Source organism: Phyllostomus discolor, chromosome 6, assembly GCF_004126475.2.
Source record: "Phyllostomus discolor isolate MPI-MPIP mPhyDis1 chromosome 6, mPhyDis1.pri.v3, whole genome shotgun sequence".
Lineage (NCBI taxonomy): Eukaryota > Metazoa > Chordata > Mammalia > Chiroptera > Phyllostomidae > Phyllostomus > Phyllostomus discolor.
Window position 1 is genome coordinate 73,609,544 of NC_040908.2, and position 14,850 is coordinate 73,624,393.

The 14,850-nt window shown below is 44.3% G+C and overlaps 1 long non-coding RNA gene and 1 pseudogene across 1 annotated transcript; both read left to right on the plus strand.

The window, feature by feature from the left end:
* Window positions 1–9,160: 9,160 nt before the first annotated feature.
* On the plus strand, window positions 9,161–10,880 carry LOC118501523. Its single transcript, XR_004904145.1, has 2 exons — window positions 9,161–9,213; window positions 10,714–10,880. It is a non-coding gene; the product is annotated as an uncharacterized LOC118501523 (long non-coding RNA).
* A 339-nt stretch (window positions 10,881–11,219) lies between these two features.
* Window positions 11,220–14,331, plus strand: LOC114501011 (annotated as a pseudogene).
* Window positions 14,332–14,850: the final 519 nt, after the last annotated feature.

Below are 14,850 nucleotides of genomic sequence, written 5' to 3' on the forward strand. Positions count from 1 at the left end.
GATGTTTATCTCAACTCAAATCCAATAGATTTAATGGTTTGAACTCATCTCAATATTTGGGAAAGTACAAGTGTCCATTCACATGCATGGAGGGTAGCATGGGTAACTTAAAATAACTAAACTCTTATCAGCATTTAAAGAGAAGCATACTTTTACATTCATGGAAGCCACAGAAGCCTCTGCTCTCTGGAGCATCCTCAGTGTCATTCAGTGGGCTCTACTGGTCCTAGGTATAGTCCAGTCTTTCAATTCAGGTCCTGCAGAAAGTGCCACTGTAGCATCCAGCACATGCGAGAACCAATATCGGAGACTTTCAGGGTATCAAAGATGTTACTTTATTGGCCAAGTTTAACCTGCGCAGGGGCGAACTCTCAAAGTGTCCAGTGACACAGTGCCCACAAGGAACTGCAAACGAGAGCCACGCCGAGCGTGTACAACTACGTTCTTATATAGGGGCAGGCAAGCAAGCGTTATACAGAAGCAGACGTGGCAGTTAGCAATTCGCTTACAAAGACCACGCGCGGGAATTTCAAACCAAGCATTCTTGCAAAAGGCGGGAAGGCAGGCTGTTTGCTCATTAACCTAGTAATCTCCTGGCTCTAGCTAGCTAGTTTTCTATTTTCTCATTAAAAACTACAAAGCATTGCTTATCTAGCTTACCTAGGGGAGAGCGTCTGCTAGACACGGGATGTTTGCTTAACTGCCCTGTGTCTCCTGTATCATTTCCTTTTAGCTACAATGTGGTTCTTGTCTATTAAGGTTAAATTTAGTTCTTAATTTCCTTGTTCCCAATATTCCCCCATTTTCTCTTGGGGGTTTGTCAAACCCTTGACCCTTCATCATTAGGAATCATAGTATAGGGTTGAGATAGAACCATTAGCTTTACTACTTCTATTCTTTCTTTAATAAAGGCTATGATCCTATTTAAAATGTAGGGCCCTATAGTGATTGCTAGCAGGAGTATATCTTAAGGTCTAGTCTACTTTTCTTCTAATTGATTTTCTGGGGATTTTGTCCTCCAAATCTCTATTTGGGGACCCTTTGGCTGCACCCTCCTTTTAGATATACCCACTTTAAATTCTTTTAAAGGACAGTGGACGAAGGTCTCATCTTCTTGTAACTGCTTCCGGCTGGAAACGGACGTTGTTTTACCCACCCATGGGTCAGGGGTGCCCTGAAAGCGGGGTGCAGCATGGAAGGAGTCCTTCCTGTAAGGGGAAGGACCTTACAGAATCCTGGTCAGTTGGCTGTCACTAGAAAGTCGCAGGTTCGGTGTCCAAAGGCTGGCATTACTGGACCGTTGGCATCCTGGTTATATTCTGGAGGTGACAGATTTGGAAAGAGTTGGAAGGCACGATTAAATCATAACCATTAAATGACAAAGGCAAGGGCTTAGGTATGGCTTATCTGGAGGAAGGGGTACAAGGCATGCTACACCTATCCAAAGCTTTTGTAGTCCATTATACTTTACTCAGGCTGAGGGAATATATTATGATTTCCCTCCTTTCAGATATCTAAACTTTTCCTGTTCAAGCTATTAAGACAGAAAAGGGAAAATCAGTTTTAAAGTGAAGCCCACAGATCGCCCAAACTGCTTACTATCCCAACCACTTAGTTTAGCCAAACCATTGAGCTCCAGGGGGCAATGATGAAAATGGGCTCCTTAAGTGAGGCCTATATTGCAACCGATCACTTAGGCAATGAAGTCATAGGCATATGCCCTATGAAAACAGAAGAACACACAGGTTAATTCACACAACAATCCCCAAACCAGTCTCTGTGCCTGTGAGACTGTCTTTTGGGAAGACATTCAATTGCAAGGTTCTTCCTGCAATAACATTTAGCAATGGCAATTTCACAGGTCCTCCGTACCTGTAAATTGTACATTTTTGGTGATATTACAAACTCAGTTTTAACTTTCAAATGAAAACAAACTTTCAAGACAGGTAGCTGCACCATTCTGATGTCTAAGACTAAGCATTGTGACTTTCCTTGAACCACAATTTTTCTCCTTAAGATCACCCTCACTGTTATTATGGGGACTACTTTGAGTCCCATTTTAATTTTGACTGCTTGTTTGCATAAACACACCAAGAGCAGCCTGGATCACTTATGATCCTTGAGTCTACCTTGCTGGAACTCACACAGGGAGCCTTTAGATTGACTTCTCAGTCCACTCCTGGGGCCCAGAAGCAGAGCCACAAATCTGCCATCTGGCTTCGCCTGTACTAGTTGTTTCACTTAAATCCTTGAGGCTTCCATTGTGCTTACAGGTTTCTTTTGGCCATCTTTCAGGAACGCAACCTTCGTTCCTTCCCTGGAAAGACTGCCATGAACCATACAACCAACCCAAGTACCAGGCTTTTTTGTGGGCTTATGCTAGCTTCACAAGTCAATCCCAGTTCCTCAGGGCTTTCTGGTGACGACCAGAACCCATACATGCCTCCTTCAGGTGTGACATTCCAGTCAAAGTCTTGGTTAACAAAACTACTATTCACGACCGGTCTTATTGGTTTTATGAAAAGAACCTTATATTATCACTCACTCCTTCAGAATGCCAAATTCTGGAGGGATCAGGTAGGGAGAAAAATACAAAGCCTGAAGGAAAATCTTTTCCCTTCTGATATCCACCAGGCTTCTTAAAACATTTACTTCCACAGACTTTCTGCAACATTCACAAACCCTTTATTTTATACAGCTTTTGATATCCACCAAGATTGCATTTTTATGCCTTATACCTTCTTTTATTAACCAACACCACATAATTCCTTTCTAAAACTTTCCTACAGAGTGTGAAGTTTCAACTTTCCCTGGAATTCTCAATTTCCTTTTTTAGAGCAGATACAGAGCAAAATCCAAAACACAGAGTTTCCAGAACAGTACACAGGTAGGGGCATTCTCTTGCATAGAGACATGCTTCTTCAGGCCCGGTCTTTTGGCAGAGACATGCTGCTTTGCCCATGGCTGAAGCACTTATCAGCCCCAAATGACCCTGCCTGGGTCCCGAGTGGCAAAAACATTCTCCCCAACCAGTTACAGGTAACCTTTCCTAGGTCTTAAAGTACAGAAGGTTTCTGATCAGAAACAACACCAATGTTAGAAATCTTGCTTGTTTCCTACAAAACCAGAAAACAATTCAGGTTTCCTTTACTCCAGGTTTAAAACTTTCACATCCTTTACACATAATTTTTACACATTCAGATTTAACCATCAATCTCTTTTAATCCTGGTTCCTTTCCCACACTGGGAAGGACTATACTTAAACTCAGTATTAGACTCAGCATGTGGCACTCACGGATTCTGATTGGTACCTCCGACAGTTTGTGGTTCCTCTGTCCCCCTCCGCCTGTGTCTTAGAGCGGTCCTGGATGCGGCACGGGAGTCTTCACTTAATTCCTAGGATTTTACTAACCTTCTGTGTGATTTCTTGAGTTCATACACACAGTCACTCTCTTTCCATGAGGCAATTCCAGTCTGGTGATGAAGCCAGGTGCACTTTCAGAGACTCGAAAGCCTGAGTGTGCTCCTTTGTCCACTTTAAAGGGCTATATTTGGGTCCCTTCAGAGCCTCACACAGTGGATTAGCAGTGAGCCCAAAGCTTGGAATTCAAATGCAGCAGTCACTTGCCATTCTCAGGAATCTCCTTAACTATTTCCTAGTGTTGGGAGTTTTCCGTGGATTTTTGTTGCACGGCCTGCCCTTACTCAGACTTTCTGTTTAGGGATGCCTTTCCCATTTCACTCACAGGAGTGGATCCCCTGGGGCTGCAGGAACTCTGACCAGCCTGCAGCGGTGTTAATACCTAGATCTTCCTGGCCCCTCTCCTATCTATCTTTCATATGTAAATTCCCTTTTCTCTGTGCTATTAACTGACTTTGCTAAAATTGGTAGGTTTCCTTGCTGCTGCCTTTAATCCCCTTAACAGAGCCTGGCGGTACTGGAGGAGTGCGTCCCTTCCCCCAGTAGTATTAGGGTCCCAAGCAGGGGGTTGAGAGGGGAGGATGTCCTTGATCTCCCTTCTACCAGCTATTGTCTCCCCCTCCTGTCCTAATACAGATTTTGCCGCCTCCCTTATAATACGGTCTCTTTCCTCTGATGTAAAGAGAGCCTGCAAAATCTGCTGACAATCATCCCAAATTGGCTGGTGAGTCCTAAAAATGGTTTCTAGGAGGGAAATCAATCCCTGGGGTTTCTCAGAAAATGGGGGATTCTGGTGCTTCCAATTATACAAATCACTAGTGGAAAGGGAACATAGATTAACCATGGGGTGCCTGCTGCGGGGCATCCTGTGCCGGGGGCACTTCCCCGAGGAGGCAAGACAGCGGCGCCTCCGGCGCCCTTTCTGTGGCAGGAAAATAAAGTAGAAAGTCTCACAAAGGTGCTTTCTACTTCTTGTAACACCTGCAAGTTTTGTCGGGACAAAAGCTGAGTAAAAGTTATTTTTAGGTAAGGAGCAGGCTAATACAGTTGCTAGGTAATGCTATCTCAAGGCCGAAATGCTGATCCTCATTCTGCTTCTGCCTCTTTATACTCCCTTGCTTTAGCAGAAAGACCCCCTCCCTTCTTTGCTCTGTAACAAATATTTAAAGGAACTGCGATGAGCCTGGGTTGGGCTCAGAATTTGGGATTTTCCTCTGAGCCTCCCCAGGTAATAAAGTTTGGGCTTCATTATCTTCCCCTCGTGTGTGAGTGACATTTATGCAACAGTTCCACAGCGAGTTCCCCCTTGCGTATGTGGCGGGCTGGAAACTCCACCTATCTCCTGCAAGGAAGAATCAGGCTCCTCCTTCCGGGGATAAGGCGGGGGTGCATTCACAGTATCTAAATGGTCCTCTGGTGGCCCTGGTAAGACGGAGTACAGTCTCAACCATCCTGGGGGCCCGCCTGATGCGGTGACTGGGGTCTCAGTTCCCCTCCCTTTCACCTTATTCCCCGCTGATGCTAGGCACACAGCCCGCCACCCTCTCTGATTTCCACCCTGACACTTCTTGATGTATGGGGGCTGCTAGGTGGCAATGTCGACCCAGGCATCTATATAGAGGAGCTGATCTGGATGGGGAACCCTGTATACTGTGGCTCGAACAGCAAAAAGGGTGGGCAAGTCAAAAGTCCTCTCCGAGGGCCATCCAACATCAAATGTGGGCCACTCGAGCTGGCTTCATGTTCTTAAAAATTCCGGATCTGGTAGGGGTCCTCCATACCCCTGTGCTCGATGCTGGAAATCGGAAAAATTCCTTAACAGACAATCAAGTGGGGATCCCGGCACCAACTCCTATTGTCCCATTCTGATGAGGTCCGGGGGATAGGAGAAAAGACAAATAATACAAACCAACAAGGCGACAGACAAGGCAATATCCCACACACACGAATTAGGCATGTAATTCAGAAGTCAACTTGTGACACAATGCGCAGACAAAACAAGACCCAGAACACAGTCGCTCACCCGTCTGGCCTGCCCTCTAGCAAGGTGATGTCTATCTTGGCTAAGGTTGCCCGATCAGAGTCCGGGTTAGACTGCCAACCGTTATGCCGTATGATCTGACACAGGATCTGCAGGTTAGGGCCCTCGCATGCCCCGTAGGTTTCCCCGTGGGGCTACAAACACAGTCATTCACGAGCTCGTTCACTCACACACTCAAATATTTCAATCGCAGTGCGGCGCGGCGCAAAAGGGAAGGGAACCTGATGTGACTGGTCACTACTTAATTTCCAAAACCAAATTCCAGAAGCGGCGTCCCGCCTCTGGAGGTCCCTGGGTAGGTTACCAGCAGCGTCCCACCTACTACATCAGGGTTATTTGCTCCAGAGCCCAAAAACCAGAAACCAAAAGAGGATCCTCCGTAAATACTTACTCAGCTCGAGCTGCCCGTCCAGTCTCCGAACCGAAACTCCACTGAGGGAAAGATCTCGATCTCGCTGGGGCCTCCAAAATGTAGCATCCAGCACACACGAGAACCAATATCGGAGACTTTCAGGGTATCAAAGATGTTACTTTATTGGCCAAGTTTAACCTGTGCAGGGGCGAACTCTCAAAGTGTCCAGTGACACAGTGCCCACAAGGAACTGCAAACGAGAGCCACGCCGAGCCCGTACAACTACTTTCTTATATAGGGGTGGGCAAGCAAGCATTATACAGAAGCAGACGTGGCAGTTAGCAATTCGCTTACAAAGACCACGCGCGGGAATTTCAAACCAAGCATTCTTGCAAAAGGTGGGAAGGCAGACTGTTTGCTCATTAACCTAGTAATCTCCTGGCTCTAGCTAGCTAATTTTCTATTTTCTCATTAAAAACTACAAAGCATTGCTTATCTAGCTTACCTAGGGGAGAGCGTCTGCTAGACACGGGATGTTTGCTTAACTGCCCTGTGTCTCCTGTATCATTTCCTTTTAGCTACAATGTGGTTCTTGTCTATTAAGGTTAAATTTAGTTCTTAATTTCCTTGTTCCCAACACCATCACATGTAACAGAAAAAAAAAATAGAACAGAACTGGAGATCACTCTAGGCATTGTGTGAACTGACACAAGGCAGCACTTTGAAAGCATCTGACATTTAGGAAATTCACTCTGTCTTTTGGCTTCCTCTGCTTCAGAAAGAGGGTTAGAAATCTCCCCAACACACATCTGTGGACTGCAGATAGGAGATAATATTTTCAATTTATAGTATTTTGCTCTCTATTTCTTAGGGTTGTTTGTGCAGAAGGTGGAGAAGCTGAGAAGAGAAAATGGGTAAAGATCACAAATGAAGAGAAAAAGTAATTTGGGGGGTCCAAGGTCACTGTTTAATGTGACAAAAGAATACATTTTAATTTTAAGAAATTATATCATCTGTGTTTTGTATGAATAGATTTTTCCAGGGAAAAAACTTTTGATATTGTTTTGGTTTAAAAATATTCCAGGGTTTTAAAGGTAAACCAGACATGCACCAAAGCTGGTGAGTCTGTGGACATATATATCTCACTGGTTTTCTTCCCCAGGCCTGAAGCCCAGCTCAGGGCAGAGATGCCCACACTCCCTTCCTGGAGACTTCTTGACTTAGCCTGGAAGAATATAGAAAGACCTCACTGAGCTTATCAAACAGCAAATAAGGAGTCTTCTCTAAGAGTTTGTACTAATAAAAAGATGTTTCACCTGCATGGGAGACACCCTACTGTTTTGACCTTCAGGACAATTGGATGTAAAACTTTAAGTAAACACCTTCCTGACACCTATTATAGGGACTTGGTGGGAGGCATAGCCATTCATCAGAACAGCCCTAGGAGACAGGGTTGCTGATGGAGCCCTGGGAAGATGACTTGGTCCTCTGTAGTTCTCTCTTTCTTCAAATTAAAACCCAGAGAAATCAAGGAGAGGAGCTCCACTGGGTTCCTGTCAGCTTCCCAAATGAAAAGGAAGTTTCAACCTGCATGTGCTAAGAGAGTTCAAGTGAAGGATGCCATGACTGCTTTTGTTTTCATTTTCCAGAAAGTGATGAGAAAACAAAGCCCAGAGGTAAACTGGCCCTTTCTAGTGACCCTAAGAACAGATAAAGCAAAACTCAAGGTGACAGGGCCAAGACTAGGACATTCCAGGTGATACCATGTGTTCCCTACATGCATGGCCAAGAGTAATGTTGGTGAGGTGACACACAGAGCCCTTGAGAGAGGCGTAGCTGTAGAGGTGGGAATTGGGTCCTGGTGGGGTAAGTTTTGCAATGCTTGAGACTACTTATAGAGTTGTTCCTAGTTTGGGGCCACAGAGACCAAAGGTTGAGGGTAAGGGCTTTGGATTCAGACTGCCTGTGTATGAATCCTAGCTCTGCTACCTGGTGGAAATGTCATCAACCCTGCATGCCCTATTTCCTTGGTTATTAAATAGGTTTAGAGACAGTAATAACCAGCAATTCAATTTTTTTTTTTTTGCCAGGATCAATGTTGGATATTATTATGACAGAATCTGAAACCCAGACAATAAGATGATGGGTGATTTCTTATCCTGAGTCATTTCTAAGATAAAGAGAATTAAGTCAGTCAGGAAGGACTGTTATGCTCTGGGTTAATGATATGACATAAGTAAAATTAAAAAACAGCACTTGATTTGAAAGTAGTCTTTTCACTCTTCTACAGTGAAGGGAAAAACATGAGTACTTAAATTTTATAATTGGTGAAATGGATACTACCCTACCAAGGATTAAGTGAGCTGGCAACATACAGAGCAGAAAAAAAATGAAAGCTTAAAGCTCAGGGATAGAAAGTAATGGCTATTCAAAACCATTCTCCAGAAGGCTCTGTCAAACATCAGTGTAACATTGAAATGCCTCTTATTTTCCTCAGCTTGACTTCTAAACCCCTAAGCTCAAGTTGTTGTGCGTGGGTCACCAGCCAGCAGTGACCACGGAACGCTGTGGATGGCTCGCCGAAAAACACGCGAGAAACAAACACACACATGCACAGAGACAAGACTAGTTTCTGTGGGGAAGTAGGGACAGAAATGGCCACCCCCCTAGTGGGGAGGGCCTCGATTTATCGTCCACACTTGCTTTTATTGGGCTCATTTTGCATAATAATTCAGGTAAAGTACAGTACTTATCAGGGGGAAGTAAGGAACTATAGAAAACAAGGAACTCTGCTGGTCTATTGAGTCCGGGTCAAAGAGCTGTAAGACTTTGAGGGACCAACTTCTTCCTTGGACCCCTCTTATTCATCTGAGAGTATTTTAAACAAAAGAAGGTTTCACAGTAATTTACATGTTTTTTCTTAGGCCTGATCACCGGTGGAATCCGCCCTTTTCAGCACAGAGCTGTACCACCCTGTCATTGTTTCAGGCTTAGCACGGGAACTAAGGCAATAAGGAGATATTTTCCCAGACAATGAGAACTCAGGCTATGTCAAAGCTGAGGAGCAAGGGTCCGTCACCCCCTTCTGCTGCAGCCCCCAAAGTCCTTCTTTTGGGGGGCATCCCAAAGTGATCGTGCCTGCCTTAGGTCGTTCCCCCCATGGGGAATCTTACCCATCTTTGGCTAACCGACCAAGCTTTTTGGGGTTCAGCAGCAGAAGCAGCATTCCTGCCAGGGAGATAAGCTTTTGTCTCCTTGCTGGCTTACAGTTCCAAGGGCGTTCCCTTAGCCTTAGCCTAGGCAGGGGTTTCAGCTTCTGATACCAGTTAGGGCGGTTCCCAACATCAAGTTTTCACAACTAAACTCATATACAAATTGAACTACAGGAGACATCATAATGTTACAGAACACACAAGGGGGGCCTGGGATGATATACTATTATTGAAAGAAGGCCCCGCGTCCGTTATGTCCGCCGCCAGGGGAAAGACGTCTCTCAATGCCAGAAATTTGTGAAAAGGAAAGGAAACGTTTATTTAATGCTATACTAACTTAAAGTAGTGACTTAATGTCTTTACCAAAATCCCAAAGTCTCTTAAAACACCCACAAACAGACACAGTCCTTCCTTCCTTCCCCCTTTGCCCAGTCCAGAGTACCGTATCTCAGGAAAGGAAATAGAAGTCCATGGCTTAGGCAGTCCTCTGGTTCTTCCCAGTTAGAACTCCATCTCGACTGGGGTTCCCGGCACCCTCCGCTGAGTCACCGGGATCTCTGCTAAAACCAGGTGGTGGTTCCCCCTTCTAAAGCCGTGGGGGTCCCCACTCTGCCAGGCTTGTGGTCCTCTCTCTCTCAGGGCTGCAGGAGTCTCCACTCCGTCAAGGCCGCATGGTTTCTCTCCTCAGGGCTGCGCATGGCTCTCCTTCCTAAAGCAGCACGGTTCTCCTTCTCTCAGGGCTGTGCATAGCTCTCCTCCTCTGGGCTGCACATGGCTCTTCTTCTTAAAGCAGCCTGGTTCTCCTCCTCAATGGCTGTACATGGCTCTCTACTCCATCGAGTCTGCGTGGTTCTTCCCTCTCTCAGGGCTGCAGGAATGGAGAGTCCCCACTCTGCCAAAACTGCATGGTTCTCTCCTCCAAGGCTGCCGCGTGGTTCTCCCTCTCTCAGGGCTGCAGGAGTCTCCACTCCGTCAAGGCCGCGTGGTTTCTCCCTTCAGGGCTGCGCATGGCTCTCCTTCTTAAAGCAGCACGGTTCTCCTTCTCAATGGCTGTGCATAGCTCTCTTCCTCTGGGCTGCACATTGCTCTTCTTAAAGCAGCCTGGTTCTCCTCCTCAATGGCTGTACATGGCTCTCTACTCCATCGAGTCTGCATGGTTCTTCCCTCAATGGCCGCCAAATCTGGGTTTTAAATCTCCGCGGCCAATCTTCCTCTGCAGCCCCATTTCCGACTCCTCCCACACTCGGCTTCACATGCCAGAACTCTTGTTCTTCTAGCTTTACTGGGCTGCCATCATGAGTCTGGGCAGGCGTGGCCCCATGTCCTGGAGTCAATCTTCTCTGAGCTCCCATGCAGGCGCTATAACTCAGGGGACCTGCCCTCCCCAGTCTGGGTGGGGAAGTTACTTCTGTTCCCCTGGCTTAGAGCTGATCACGGCTACTTAACATATCCATGCAACCAGCCAAAGGCCATAGATATGCTAAATGACCAACCCAGAGGTTAACTGCAAGGCTGTTGCTGTGCAAAACAGCTCTCAATGGCCCTGCTCCATTTGTCCCTTCGCCCAACCCACACCCTGGGGTGGGGGATGGAGACATCTTAAAATCTCCTGGACACCTTAAATTCTGGACCCCATTTCAAATGTCTATTTTGGGCCCCCCTCTTGGCTGCACCCTGTAACAATAAGAGAAGAATTAGTTAACTCAAATTTGGACTTTTAATGGTGTTAGATGTTCCCAATTCCCATGGTGCTAAGTCACATGGTTTAGTTGAGTTAATAGCCATGGTGCAATTGTCCTTGGTTGTGAAAGGATTGCTGCTAGTTATTTGTAAGTAAATGAATGGATCAAAAAATTATGGTAAATTTGCATGATAGAATACTACACAGAAGAAAGAAAGAAGGAGCTCCTGCCCTTTGCGACAGCATGGATGGAACTGGAAAGCATTATGCTAAGTGAAATAAGCCAGGTAGTGAAAGACAAATACCATATGATCTCACCTATAAGTGGAACTTAATCAACAAAACAAAAAAGCAAGCAAAATATAACTAGAGAAATTAAGAACAAACTGACAATAACCAGAGGGGAGATGGGAAGGGATAATGGGGAGGAAAAGGGGAAGGGTTTTCATGAAGATCTATAAAGGACACATGGACAAAACCAAAGGGGGTAGGATCAAGGGTGAAAGATAGGGATGGCTGTGGTGGGGGAAGTGGTAGGAACAAAACGGAAACAACTGTACTTGAACAATAATAAAAGAAGTAACCCTTTTCAAAACAATTTCCTACCCACTGTATGATGATGATCTGTCTCCAAAAAAACACCTATACACTCATTTCTTGCAAGTTAAATGGGAAGGAATTCATTTCGTCAAACTTAAGTTTTGCATTTTTTTACTCCAAACTGCACACCATTTTCCCCTTGAATATAAGATAAATGCTTATCCAGATTATCTATGATTCAACTTATGGTATTTCATTGAGAGTAGATGCAAATGCTGAGCAAATTAGATACATAGAGGTCTATTAGAGACTCTGAGTGAGAAATTAGCTTGTGTATTAACTACATCATGTATAGAGTCTTAGCTTTCTGCTGACAGGAACTTCCTTTATGACTTAACAGCTAAGGTTCATTTCTAATTCATTGCAGTTTTTTGTTGTTTCTATTTTGGTAGTAGTGCCCCTCTCCCAACTAAATATTTTAAATAAAAGCCATTACCATATCCCTGAATACATACTCTTAGAAGCAAAGTTGCAGTAGACCCATCAGCCTGGTCTCTCAAAAGTCATCCTCAGACCTCTCTTCCACCTAGGCTCCCAGCAGGAGCTAAAAACCACAAAATCATGGTGGCTCGATAGGTCCCATGTGACCCAGGTCCAGCCAAGGATGTAAGATGCAGTTGTCAGCTGGAGGAATTGAGAAAACTCTCTAGAGTGTTATTGCACTTTCCTGCACTGCCTCCACAGCCAAGCAGGGGTAGGTAGAGGTGGTGCCGTTTCCAACAGCTCCTGCCGCATTGTCAGGGCTCCTTCCTGGCACCACTGGTGTGGTCATAACCTGGCCTAGGAACTAAAAGGCCAGTTGTTGTGGTGCTAGTAAAACTCAATGTGCACCCTGCCGGGAGATGGAGGTGTCTTTGTGTGCATGCAGGGATTGCAGCACTGGGGAGGCAGGTGATCCACCCCCAGAATATAATGGCTGCAGCTTCTTTTGCCAATATAGTAAAGAGTTATCTTGCCCAGTTGCCTTGGATAAGATGTTGGTAGATGGTATTAGTGATGTAACCATTACTAATGATGGTGCAACCATCCTGAAGTTACTGGAAGTAGGGCATCCTGCAACTAAAGTTTATCATGAGTAGTTGATCTGCAAGACAAAGAAGTGGGAACCAAAACTTTCTGTAGTTATTACTGCAGCAGAACTAAAAAATTGTGGAAGAACTGGTCAGACTGAAAATTCATTCCACATCAGTTATTATGGCTGTTGACTGCTTGCAAGGTAGCAGTGTGTTATATTAGTGTAAATCTAATCATTAACACAGATGAACTTGGAAGAAATTGCCTGATTAATGCTGCTAAGACATCAGTGTCATCCAAAAATCATTGGAATAGTGATTTCTTCACCGAAGTACATGCTGTACTTGCAATTAAACACACAGAAGTTAAGAGGCACCCCTCATAAGTCAGTTCCGTTACTATTCTGAAAGCCTTTTGGACAAGTAAGATGGATAGTATGCTCATAAATGGCTATGCTGAACTGTGTGGTGGGATCCCATGGCATGCCCAAGAGAACAGTTAATGCAAAAATTGCTTGCTTTGACTGAGAGGCTGCAGAAAATAAAAATGAACCTTGGTGTACAGGTGGTTATTATAGACCCTGAAAAGTTGCACCAGATTAGACAGAAAGAATTGGATATCACCAAGGAGCTAATCCAGAAGGTCCTGGCAATTGGTGCCAACCTTATTCTAACCACAGGTGGAATTGATGCTATGTGTCTGAAGTATTTTGTGGAGACTGGCACTATTTAGAACAGTTTTAAAAAGGGACCTTAAACACATGGCTAAAGCTCCTGCAGCAACTATTTTGTAAACCCTGGCCAATTTGGAAGGTGAAGAAACTTTTGAAGCTTCAATATTTAGATGAGAGGTAGTTTAGGAGAGAATTTTTGATGATGAACTGATCCTGCTCAAAACATTGAGGCTCGTACACCTGTGTAGAAGATCATTCTGTATGGCATTCTGTATGGCTCGTACCCAGGTCCCACTCAGAGATGCACAGGACCCACACCCACGGGTAGGTTCTTTCATGGGGAATCAGGCCTGCAATGTGCCTAGGCTGCTTTGAGACTTGCTTTTGCTAAAACTCCCTCACCCTGAATTGAGGCAGCAAACATTTACTGCAAAGTAACTTCCTAAAATCCATGCTAAACCTTCCAAGGATGAGTGTAACTGGATCAACTATTTTTTCCCTTTTCATTTGCAAATATCCTTCTTCTGTGATGTGATTAGTGGCATTGGCTCTTTTGTTTTCTGTAAAAGGTAACTACCTAAATCGAATCTGTGCATAGTAAATGAGGACTATCATGTGATGTGCTGCATGGTTTCTCAACCCAATAAAGGCCGGTCATGGCAAGGGCTGCAGCTTTTGCTCCGCTTGAGAGAAAAGCCATGCTCACCCTTTTACTCCACAGGACTCAGTAGTCCGTGTGAATGTCCCATGTCTCATGCTCAATGTGGCAGACCCCACGATTCAGGGTCTGCATCATACCTGAATCAATTATCTTATGTGGGATGAATGATTTTATGTGTGATGAGATGGAGCACTCTTTATGTGATGCTCTTTGTGTAGTGAAAAGAATTTTGAAGTCAAAATCTGTGATTTCAGGTGGAGGTACTACAGAAGCAGCCCTTTCATATACCTTGAAAACTACAAAAACAGTATGGGGCCTTGAGAGCAGCTTACTCTTGCAGAGTTTGCAGGGTGTCTTCTTGTTATTCTTGTTATACTGGCAGTTAATGCTGCTCAAAGCTCCACTGATATGGTTGCAAAGTTAGGAGCTTCTCACAATGAGGCTTAAGTTAACCCAAAACATAAAAACTTAAAATGGATTAGCCTTGATCTCTGGTCACCGGTAAACCTCAAGAAAACAAACAAGCAGGGGTACTTGAACCGAGTTTGAAATTTTCTATAGAAGCTTCAATTACCATTCTTCAAATTGTTATCTTATTAAATTATATCCAGAAAGCACAGATGATAAGCATGGAAGTTATGAAGATACTGTTTGTTCAGGAGCTCTTGATGGCTGATCTTATTTATCTTTTATTTATAACAGTGTAATATGTAGTTGTCTTATACCTGATATATTACACATTAAAGTACAACCAGTTTTATAAAAAAAAGTCTTATTGATGAGTCTCTTTGACAAAAGGAGAAAAACAATGGAAAACATCACTTACCAGAGGATAACACCTTAGCCCTTATATCTTTTGGGATGGAATATAATTTCTGTAGCTTTGACCTCAGTCTTCTATGAGGAAAGAAGCTTCCAGGAAAAAAAAGCAATTACCATCCTGCCAAAGTAGCTCTAGCAGATATATGGGAATACACTTGAGACTTCAGGAAGGTGAGCAGCCGACATATCACTAGGACTTCCAGTTCAGGACTTCTCACTGAGTAAATAATAAATGAGCTTTTTAAAGCTACTGTCAGTTGGGTTTTCTCATTCTAAAAACTCATCCTAAAGCAATCTAATTTTAATTTTGGCTTCCTTTTTATTTGACTTTAAAATTCAAAGTTTTGAAACTAAGTATAATGTTACCTATTTG